Raw genomic sequence first — 12,253 nt, 5'->3', positions numbered from 1 at the left:
TTTGCCTGGTTACATTGACCTTCCGACCAAGTGAGCGCAGCGATATAGCGAAGCTTTTCCCTCGGGCCTCTTCTTCAGCTTTCTTTGGAGAGACTTCTTGTCATTCAAGGTCATCGGCCATACAGAAACAGGCTTTCTTTCGATGCTCCTGATTGTTGTCTAATAGTGCCAAGATGTAGTAGATGCTGGACGAGTTGATCTGAAGTCCTCAAACTGCCACACAGAATCCGTTTTCGTCGTTCCTTTCTTTCATCGTACACGCTTCTGAACGAAATTGAATCACTTTTTGGGTCATCACTGCTAGAGGTTTAATGAGGTGTCACATTTTGTCTGCTGACTAAATGTTATTTTTAGTTTATTGAAAATCAATGTTTTTGTCTAGCTAGTAGCAGCAAACTAGACTTCAATTGACGGTAAAACGTTTTAAAAAAACTCATCATTCATGTGTTGGTAACGTTGACCCGTGCATGGATAATTAACTATACAATATATGATTTCTATTATCTACAATACCCTCAATTGCTCAACACAGTCACAATATATAGAAATATTTCTCACAGACAATCGTAAAACAAATTTTGAGAGCAACATGTATTATTCTTTGCCTGCGGTTATGTGTTTATTTAATTTAAATAGTGCTTGCAGTTCGATCCCAACACTCAACACGTCGTCACCCCCATATGATCAGCTACCGGTTCTTGGTATTTGCAATTCACACCCTTCGATCGCTCACGGCCCTACGACTCCTGGCGCGCGTGAATCATCATGGTCATATTCGTCATGTCTGTAGCTTCACGTCTGTTGCAAACGCATCAGTTGCGCCTCCTGTCAGCACGATGGGAAAGCTAATTTTGGTCCGGCCTGTGCGGGCAGTGCTGGCGATTGAAGTGAATTATTTTTAATGCTTCACACCATCATTAGGCATTAGTCACGTTTAAGATTTGAGCATTTCCGGACCAGGGAACTGTTTTGGGGGCTTTGCTTGCTGCAAAAATCACACCTCTCTCTCCCGTAATTTCCCTTTAACGAACGTATAATAGAAGGGCAAACCGATACCACCATCAACATACACACAACCTGTTTGATGGGTGAATCATGCCAGAAAGTTAACATATTGCATCTCATTCCTCTCCACTGATTCCGTGGTTGTTTTTTGTTTTTTTTTTTTATTTCGCTCCCTATTAATGGATAATTTGTACGCATGTACGGCCTTCCCTCCGTTTGAAACACTTGCAACCCGACACACCCAATACCCGATGTAGAGAAACAAAAAAGTTATTAATCAAATCAAACATGCAAACTTGATACCTAATATTTACCCTTCTTTTCCCATCAGAAGTACTGGTAAAAGTAAAAAAACAAATCAGCAAAAACACACACACACACACACACACACACGAGGCAGCCCCTCTGAAAATCGAAATAGAAGGTCGCGGAAAAGAAAAATCAACAAATCAGCAAACAAAGTAAACGAAACGGTCACAGAAGGCAGGAAACCAGCGGGGAAAAAAAAACTGCGGGAAATCCACACGGCACGGTGGAAAAGTTTAATTTTCACCCATCAAAAACTCGAACAAAAAGAAGAAGAAAAAAAGAAGCTGAAACACAAAGGACAGGCCCGAGACCAGGTCCTTTACGCCATAATCCACACCCCGGTCCACATTGGCATTGACTGATTTCTATGTTTATTTATGAGCCGTCATGCTCTTTAGCCTCCGCGTCCTGCCCACCCCGCTAGGCGTTTAGCCGGTTCGAACAGCCTTCTGTAACAGTCCTGCTCACCCTCTCTCTCACTCTCTCCTCTCCACCTGCTTCTTACATTCTTCAGTGGAAAATAAAGTAATATCATTTCTCTGACATTTCGCTTGGTCGATTTCGGTTTTTCACACTGCTTCGGAGCAAACCAACGGTAGCAAAAAAAAATCGTATACAAACACACAAACGCGTAACGCTAATCAACGGAAATCAGCCGGCCCCGCACTGCAGACATTAAGGATGATGAAGTTGTTGTTTTTTTCATCCTGTTTCGTCCTTCGTTTGTTTGCCTTCAAATTTCGAATTTTTAACACACCGACACAGTGAAGATGAGTTCGACAGGTTTCGTGACACGTTTGCAAATATTTACCTCCAATTTCACGCTGTCTCATTCGTGATCATCATCAGCGGTAATGATGCGATTGGGGAATGGCGCTTCAGGTGGCAAAAACCAGGGGGCGTGATTAAAACATAAATTTGTCTTCTAATATTTTTTTTTTTTTGCTGCTTTTGGCGCTGTTGTGTTGTGCCCCCGTGGTAGTGAACACCTGCTGACCTTTTTTGTAATCGATGCGGACAATGTGGCCACAGGAGACGGGTGGGTGTTTGACTATGGCAATTAAATTTGTGTTTGTGTTGTGTTTTAATTATGAAGCATATTAGGATAGGGAGAATAGGAAATCGAATGAAAGGCAAGATAAGGGAAGGCTAATTTTCATAGAAAACTACACAATGGTTAAAGTGATATGTAACTGTTTTATTTAAAGGCAAGCATTCAAATGCAAACGCCAATGCTGCTCCTTTTCAAACAACCATTCGCCTTCATCTAGCTCACAGAAAATGAAGGGAAAGTATTTTTACAGCTGTAAATTAAACTTCAATTAGTGCCACCTGAAACGTATCCTCATGTATTTGCTACTAACTATCGCTTCCTCCACGACTACTTTCTTCTCTTCCCAATGCCACTTTAAATTATACTTTACAAAATCACCAAAGTTTCTGCTGCTGCTCCATCCGAAATTAAACTTCGGAAAAATGTATACCACCGTTTGCTTTGAGGAGAAAATGAGGCGAAACACTAAATTTTTTTTGAGACGAACGAAAAAGCTCCCTGGCAGTCTTACACAGTTTTACAATTACTGGTACAAAACGGGACCGAACTAAAGTGTACTGATTTTTGCGATTTTTTTCCGTCTGTGTGCTCATTCCTTAGAAGAACTTAGAACTATGTAGAACGAGTCCCCGTGATGCTAGATGGTGGAAGAAAATTTTAGCAAAATTTAATTTACTAACGTTAGCATCATTATGTTCCGTCCTGCTGGGAATGAGTGCGAAATGAAGCAGCAGCAGCAGCAAATGCCTTCACGTTACGTACGTAAACTGGCACCTATATGGTATGGTTGGGAATGGTGTGCCAGAAAAGCAAATGGAATGTATGTGTCGTATGAAAAACACACATGCCAGCTTACGACAAGGAATGTAGGCAGAGTTGGAAACATTCATCTCATTCCTCACACAAGCTCGCCCGTAATGGGTAGCTTTTCTGGAATTTTACAAAAAAGTTTTAATTCAGTTAGAGTTGGTAATACAATAAGAAACATGAAGGATTGATATGTAAATAGAAATTTAAAAAAAAACTCAACAAAGACGAAAAGTCTCATAAACACTTCATACCTCTAACTAAAAGAAAAGAAAAGAAAAGAAAAGAAAAGAAAAGAAAAGAAAAGAAAAGAAAAGAAAAGAAAAGAAAAGAAAAGAAAAGAAAAGAAAAGAAAAGAAAAGAAAAGAAAAGAAAAGAAAAGAAAAGAAAAGAAAAGAAAAGAAAAGAAAAGAAAAGAAAAGAAAAGAAAAGAAAAGAAAAGAAAAGAAAAGAAAAGAAAAGAAAAGAAAAGAAAAGAAAAGAAAAGAAAAGAAAAGAAAAGAAAAGAAAAGAAAAGAAAAGAAAAGAAAAGAAAAGAAAAGAAAAGAAAAGAAAAGAAAAGAAAAGAAAAGAAAAGAAAAGAAAAGAAAAGAAAAGAAAAGAAAAGAAAAGAAAAGAAAAGAAAAGAAAAGAAAAGAAAAGAAACATCCTACCATAAACATCAAAATGAAACTATAACCGACATAAACCACAAAAAAATATATCTATATAAAGCAGATGCGAAATTTACGACATAATAATGAGTGAAAGTTATCCACTCACAACATGCGATATAAAAAATCAAAACAAAAAAAAAATAAACAAGCGGAAAAAATATATAAAACATAAGATAAACAAATGAAGTCAAAAAAGAATAATAATATAATAATATTAAGATAATGATCAAACAACACAATAGGGCTTCAAACAACATTAGAAAAAAATGAAAAAAAAACACACAAAAAAAGAAATTGAGCAAATAAATGAAAATGATATAAATATTCAAACTACAACAAAACAAAACAAAATGCTTAATTTCTGGTTTCAAAAGATACTCAAATATACAATACAACAGCTGAAACCTTACTTAAAAACATTTCAATCATTTAAAAAGTTAGAGTGTGACAAGCTCTAACAAAAAAAAATAATGAGTTGACTCTAGAATCCCATACATGTGTCCATTTGTCACCTTTAGAGCTTTTCGCAGAATGTAGATTTCCTTAACACTTTAAAAGAGTTATTTTACACACAGACCAACATACTCTAACTACTACCATTATAAGCGTATCATTGTCATATGATAACCTCTCATTCAACGGATCAACTCACTGTGCAACACGATATAAATGGTAGATAAAACCTAGTTTTACAGAGAGAGAAAATATATAAATAAAACACTACAACACAAAACCGAGATGTAAAACGGAGTTGCGGCAAAAAAGGTGTCTAGCAAAGGCGCTCATTTGCTTCCACTACCCTTTAAATGAAGCCGGTATTTTTAAATGTAATGTAAGCCAGCTCCCTCGTCAGCTCCCACTGGAGACCATTCTAACGATTATCTCGGTACAGTTTTTCTTTCTTTCTTTTTCTCTTTCTCTCTATCACTACATTCCCCCACGCCGTCTCGTGCAGAAACGTTAAACACCATGCTGGAATCGTTGGCTAACAAATAGAAAGAACCCCAGACTCACAAATGAGCACGGTCACGAATGAGTATTCCGCTGCAGCAGAGGACGTATGACGGTCCCAGCCCGGCTCATACTCACCGTGTGTGATGACGATGCTGAGGACAGCTGGGACATAGAAGACATGTAATTTGCTAATGGTAGAGGGCGTACCGAGACTGGGGGCGAACAAAAAACGCTTTTCCGTTTATTTCCCTGCTCTTGCTGAGAGCAGAACGAAAGAGAGAGAAAAAAACGTACAAAGGAGAACAGGTGAAATTAGATAAGACCGACCAGCCACGCCAGCGGACACGATGGAATGTGTTTAAAATTAATCGTACGAGTCATCCCAAGAGCTGAGCGAATAGAGTTCAACTACAACTAGAGGGATTTTCCCCCAAGGTGTACAAAAAAAAAATAATCACACACCCCGAAGGTGGAACCTACCCTGAGACCTGCTCAAAACTTGACGATTACGAACGACGATATGTGAAAACAGGTAGCGGCAAGGGAGGAGAGGATCACGCAACACCAAGACCAAGCCTACATACACACACACACAAACCCAACCATTGCTCGAAATAGAATGGAAACGATTGCTCTAATTGCTTGGAAAAGCTCGGTGAAATTACAAATTGACCCGCCGGCTCTCGGAACCGTGCAGGAATGTGTGCAATTTAGCTTCCGGTTTGGTGAACCTCCTACCAATGGTAAGGAGATGAATTAAAGAAGGGACCAATTCTTGGGTGCATGGATCAAATTAGGACCTTCCTTCGTTTTACTTCTGTCTGTGTTCCCTCTTGCTGTGTGCTATTGGGCAAACGAGAACAGCTCGATTAATGATGGAGGTCTATTGAAGAATTTGCAGTGCAGTGGGATTGAAATTTGTGTGACGCTTTAACTGCTGGGAATAATGGAATTGATGTATAAAACCAAAGATATTGGTTTATGTTTCTATTCGTATTTTTTTATAGATTGAAGTAAGTATCGTTCAATTCCTAACTCTAATTTCTACTTTAATTGCTTAATATTCAAAAATTATAATTCTTTCTCTTTCTATTAAAATAAATTAAATTAAATTAAATTAAATTTACCAGTCTTTATTTCTTTTTTTAAATGATTTATGCTTCGTAATGTCTTGTTTAGTTAATCTTATGATGATTCTTAGCTGCCAATTTGCCTTCAATTAGTGTTAAGCAAGCAAATTTTATTTTGCTTCATTTTCAATGCTTCTATTCCCCATTCTTTTTCTCAACTATATTTCAGTGTTTTGTTTATATTTGTTCAGTATTTATCACACACATGCAAATTATTTATTATTATTTATAATTATTATTTATAATTATTATTTATAACTTATTTGAAACATATGAAAAAAACTATAAAAGTTTCCTATGATTGTTAACATAAAAAATGGATAATATTAATGAATCGTTTTCCACAAAGCGAAGGGCTATTAACATCCGAACGCTTTCCATCGAAGCAAGGAATAACAACCTGAACTAATAATGGAATAAAGTCAGCCCATATGAAGACTTCAATGTTTAACTGCAATTTCAAAATGATTGTAAAATTCCTCCTTAAAGAAAGAAATTGAAGACAAATTAAAACAATATATATAAATATATTCTGATCCGACATCAGCACTATTTAAAATCTAAAGCCATTCAAGCGTTTGGTCCTTCGAACCGGATACTTACTGCACCTTATAGTTAAGCTGTTTGAAATACGAAAAATATGTTAGCGATTGCTAAATGAATGAAACCGTAAAAAATGTCACTACAACAACTACATAATGTAATCTAAATGTGATTTATTTTACATTTGCTGTGTGTGCAAAAATCGATTCACTATAAGCCCTTGCCCCATAGCTCCTTTATGTTGCGATTTATCTTCCTCAGCTTGATATTGCTTCTTTATGCAATGCACCACCTCGCAGCAAACGCTTAAAACGGCCACAGTTTTTTCGTTCCGCGGAAAATGTATCTGAAAAAGTCACCAATTCCATCGAAAACCTTCACGAACGCGTCACCAGGACCGTATCCACCCACCAACAGATAGAAGTAGTACACCACCAGCAGGAAAAATATGAAACTAAGAACCCTGTTAATAAAAATTTGCGTACGGTATGAGCATCTGAAAAAGAGGTGCGCACCAAAGTCAGATTAATATTTCACTTCACTTCCATCGAACTAAGCTGCTCCAACTAACCCGCAATACAACGGATCCAGACACTGGCAGTAACAACCCGGCAAGAATTCAGACATTTTTGGATTTTGGAAGAAATGCTGTGTAGTAACGTTGCGAGCCGTTGCACTACTGACGAGCATGTACTTCAAGCTTCAATAGCTTAATTCGGAAACGAAAACCATCGAAATTCAATCCCAATATTTACCAGCAAATGTATATGATTAATCAACGCAAAGAGGTAAACATAAGCGACACACTCACTACCTTTCTTTCGAATTAACTATCCCTTATCGCATTATGTAAATTTGAATCACACAAAACACACAATCTACCGTTTCGTTTCGTTCGAGGGGGATTTTATTCACGGGCTTATCGTATTTGTCTGTGTGTACAATAATTTAGACATTCTGCTTCAAACACTTAAGTACATATAAGAGCTAATCACACGGCATATCAAGATTATACATAGATATACCTTGATTTGAGCATCATTTTTGGGTATAATTCACTAGATTGTGGTTCCCTCTGCTTTGCTGCTACACGCCATCGTCGTTCATCTTTCAATACCGCGCTGGTCAGAGTTTAGGAATGTCACACCTAAAATCTTGGACACAGTACAGTATTTTCGTCACTTTTCCCACTCAGTGGAAACTCCGTAACTGATTCACTTTGTCGCTAGCAATTTGCGCAGAGGAGAGTTTGCGTTGATTTGGCTTAAAAATAAGAAACACTGCACTGCTGCCGTCACGTCCATTAAAAGGTTGTGTAAAGTGAGACATTTGGTTTTCTAAAGATAGCTTTGGTAGAATAGAGTAGTCCCATACTGGATTATTCACTGAGTTGACGTTCCATTGCAATCTTCTCCTCTTCTCGGTGCTCTTCATTTGATTACTACACTTAACACAAAATCGAAATCACCACTACTGCCCGATGAGGGCACTTTCTTACGCACTACACGATCGGTTACGTAACCTGTTATGCGTTCACACTTATCACTATAATGGTTCGCAATCACTGATCACACGACCACATCACGAACTGCTCCAGAACAGGCCGACGAAATCTCGGAACGCGTTCTTGAACGCTTCGCCCGCATCCTTGCCGCGCAGAAAATGTAGAAAGCCAACGTACACCAGAAAGCACGTCAGCACGCACAGGAACACGTTGGTCAGCAGCCGTGCCATGCAGCCGTAACAGCTGGATATTATGAAACAAAGCAAAAAAACAGAATTTCACAGTTAGCTGATGTTTCTCTTCCAACAGACTTGTTGCACTTTCACTCTACACTGGTACGTCTACTAACCTGCATAGGATCGGCTCCATACACTGTGCGAAACATCCTTTCCTAGGCTTTTGCTCGACTTTTCCCATTTTGTTTGGTTTTTGGTTACACGTTCACGGGTTGCTTAAGCGTCTCAGCGTCACAAAAGCAGATGAAGAGATCTATCGTAGAGCCAGTGAGGTACTGTGCAGCTGTGCGTCACGTCAAGGAGTTGTATATGCGTCAGGCCAGCGTTATCTACTAGACAGCGTGTGACTTCGGCTATGGCACCCGAGTCGTGCACGATGCATAACAACTCAACTTCGCGCGCAATTATTGCCGGATAATCCACGCATCATCACATCGTCGATGCAGCAACCTGTCCTGAGCTGCCCCAGGGGTGGTGAGGGGGGGGGGAGGGTAGTCGTCACCAGAAATCCCTTTCCCAAAAACCAACACTCAAACGCATGCAAAGTGGGAGATAAAACCAAAGAGAAAGAGAGATCGAGATATCAGCAGAGCAGGAGAGAACGACAACAACGACAGTGACTACGTTGGGGTGGTGAGTCAGACTAGTCATCACGTTCAGAGTGGAATAAAAGTACGAGCCTTCGCCGTTGATGATGATGATGGCGATGATGGTGATGTGACCCACATCGACGAACCGGTTCCAGCAACTGATAACTTTGCCAGCTTGGTTAGCTTGATTAGCCGAAGATCTTTGTTGTGGTGAGGAGGGTCATGTTTTGGGTCATCAGGAATGTGCTAACACAGCAGGGAGGTTCGAGATCTTGGAGAAGAATAACATTGGAGATTGCTTTGGGAAGTTGAGAACGATCGTGATCATACGATCCATCCCAGCTGGATACACACTTCTGAAACCCGTTCGAGATCTTGGAGAAGAACATCTCAGAGATTAGTTTGATATTCACATTCTAGTGCGATCGTGATCGTACAATCCATTCCGGTTGGATACATACTTCCGAAACCCATTTCCCTGTCGACGTCACCCGAATCTCGTTATCATAACTGGTTTGATATGTCACATCGGACATTAATCGCGTGGGAAAATCGGAAGTGACCGAAATTCCCCACCTTGCCCTTGCCTGGTTCCGTCTTTGACTCACGGTTCGTTCGCACTCGCACCCGAAGGTCTCACTAGCGTGCGCTGCACGTAGTCGCCCAGGCCAAGGGAACTCCGGCGTCACTCAGCACAGCTGATCTCTATTTTATGCGCAGTATGATTCAACCGCCACGCGCAACTCACGCGCAGCGATTGCATACTAATCTTCTCCGATTGGATGATGCATTACGAGCCTCCCTCCGCTCACTCTCGGCGATCGTATCTAGTATGCTACACGTATGCTAGACACACCCACTTCTAGGGCGCGCGAGCGCGCGCTTGCGCTCGTGTAGATTCAATCATCATATTGCAACTCGTTTTACTCCGATCAATAGTAGAGCATGACGAACAAGCATTCGAACGAGTTCGCAGGAATTTCAAATTGAATCTAATTACGCAGTGAGTGATAAACGGTTTGTTTTGTGGAGCCAAACTGCTCCCCACACGGTTCCCAAACTTAGATTTCATTGAACGCCGCAACGCAGCGATTGCAATTAAGCTGCATTTATCGAAAGGTAAATTGCGCCCCAGACCAGGCTTGAAGACAAAGGGTACAACTCATCGCAGGTTATTCCTCAACCAGGGACGCCTAATGCATCCTCGTCCAGGCGGCTTCTCTTAAGCCATTGGTGCTCCCGCCGGCGGGATATTGGAATTGCACACGATGAAGAAACCACCGGATCTACACCGGCAGGCACCGGAGCTGGGTGGTGCATGCGCCGAGGTTGGTGAGTCGTCAATTAGTCAGCCCGGCTGAGTCACCAATCATCACGGGGCCTGGCGACAAAAACCTTGATTCAGCAAATCTTCCATCCGAGACGGTAGGGAAGAAAACTTCATCACCTTATACGGGCAATAATCAATGTCAGGCGTGATCGAGATGTTTGATCAATTAGCTTTGGTAGTTTGAATGCAGGCTCAAGGGAAGGTAATTGTAACGGACTGTGGCTTATGGATTTGAGATATTGAGGATTTAAAATCGCTGTGCTATAAAAGTTCCAAATACTATTTTCATTCCAGTGCCCTACATACACTTACTTTCGGCACGTTTTATCACACCACGTCATGCTCAATACATTAGTTTGCCAAGCGCAAAAGCTCCCGAAAAAAAACTATAATAGATGAAGGAGAACACCCAGTGGTAGCAGGAAGCACTTTGCACAAATTGAACCCAACCGGGACATGCAACGAAGCTGTTCCGAATGTACTTATCACTCACCAGCCATCGAGCCCCATTGCCTTGGAGGGTTACCCTTGGCGCATTACAGCCAAGAACAAGCAGCAAAAGCTCTAATCCCATCTCGATCTCGTACGCCTCACACTCTCCCTTTACGCTCAATGCATCTGGAAGTGAATCCAAGTTGCTTCATCGTCTAGAATCTTGCTATTCTTTAATTTAAATTTAACGCTTCCTCACAGCGTGGAAAACGATGTTCTGTGCTATTTTTAATGCCCTTAAAAATAAAGAACACACCGCAGAGCGCTTCTTGCTGATCTTGAAAAGCGAGATGGTCGACGGAACCGAACTTCCGGTCATAATGTATGTTCGCGTGTTTTATGTCTCTTTTTATAGCCATCTAAAGCAATGTTCGTTCCGGTTCTGCCAAAACCGGAGCTTACGTTACGCGATTACTTTGGACACGTGAGCTTTGGGTGGTGAACTCGCTAACCATTGCAATCGTAACGATTGGTCTGTCTGGTTTTATAGATTGTGGGGAGCCGAAAAGTCCCATAAGAACAGTGTACCTGGGGGGTGGAGTTGTTGTAAGATTTAACACGATAGAATGTGCGGTTCAAGTGATCAAAATCGAAGATTTTACACAGCTTTTCTGCAGTAGAGGAAGGCGACGCTTTGTTAAAAAAATGGTATTTATAGACATTAGTAGACAGAGAGCCCGGTTCATTGTAATATTTATAAGGTAAAACATTCATTTTCGGAAGGATATTGTTATATTTGCAGCAAAAAAGTCTAATTTGTTTGTAATCTAATGTCTGATACATCAAACGACAAATAAAAACCAATTCATTAATCGATTTCGGTGAAATTAAAGATTCCAAAAAAACCAAAGTTTCATTTCTACTTGCTTGATGCCCCTGTTTGCACCTTTAGGCACGTTTCAGTATTTGAGTATGATCAAAATATCGAAATATAGAGTATTGTACACTCGAAGAAATCCAGTTATATTTGCTAACTTTTCTCAAATTTCCGCTGTAAACGTCTTGCTACATTTTTGTGTGGAGTAGTAACATGACCTTTCATTTTGATGAGTATTAGATATAAATTTAGTGCAAATAGTTGTGAGATGTAATATATTTGCTTTTGGTATACATTAAACACCTAATTTTGGTTGAAAAACCGGTAATGAATAACACTAAAATTAATAATCACTAAAAATACTAAAATCACTCAATGTACCAATTAAGAAGAAAGAGCTTCTCCACAAAAAAAAAAAACAAAAATACTTTATTATTTCGTAATTAAGACGATCTTATGGTACTTCGCAATAAGCTTTCCACTCCCCAATACAAACACGAGCTTTCGAATTGAACTGTCAAGCAACTGTCGAAATGGCCGACTGAAAAGCATACCAACTACAACTACAAAGCGCTCAACGACAAGCATTCCGTTCTGTAATAGTAAAATGGTGTGATATCACACTAAAACCACCCAATGCTCACCGGCTTTGCGCTACACACCGAGAACGGTGTAAAAAGCTACTTTCAGCTTTTATGCCCCGTACACCGGAAACCGTCGCACATTCGTCTCGCCAGGTCACGGAATGCAACCACATTTGCTTCCGTTAGTAATGACACGGCAATAAACCTGCGGAAACAAGCCAGCACGCTTGTTCCAGATTGAA

Source organism: Anopheles coluzzii, chromosome 3 (genome assembly GCF_943734685.1).
Source record: "Anopheles coluzzii chromosome 3, AcolN3, whole genome shotgun sequence".
Classification (NCBI taxonomy): domain Eukaryota; kingdom Metazoa; phylum Arthropoda; class Insecta; order Diptera; family Culicidae; genus Anopheles; species Anopheles coluzzii.
Note: the sequence above shows the minus strand (reverse complement) of the source record.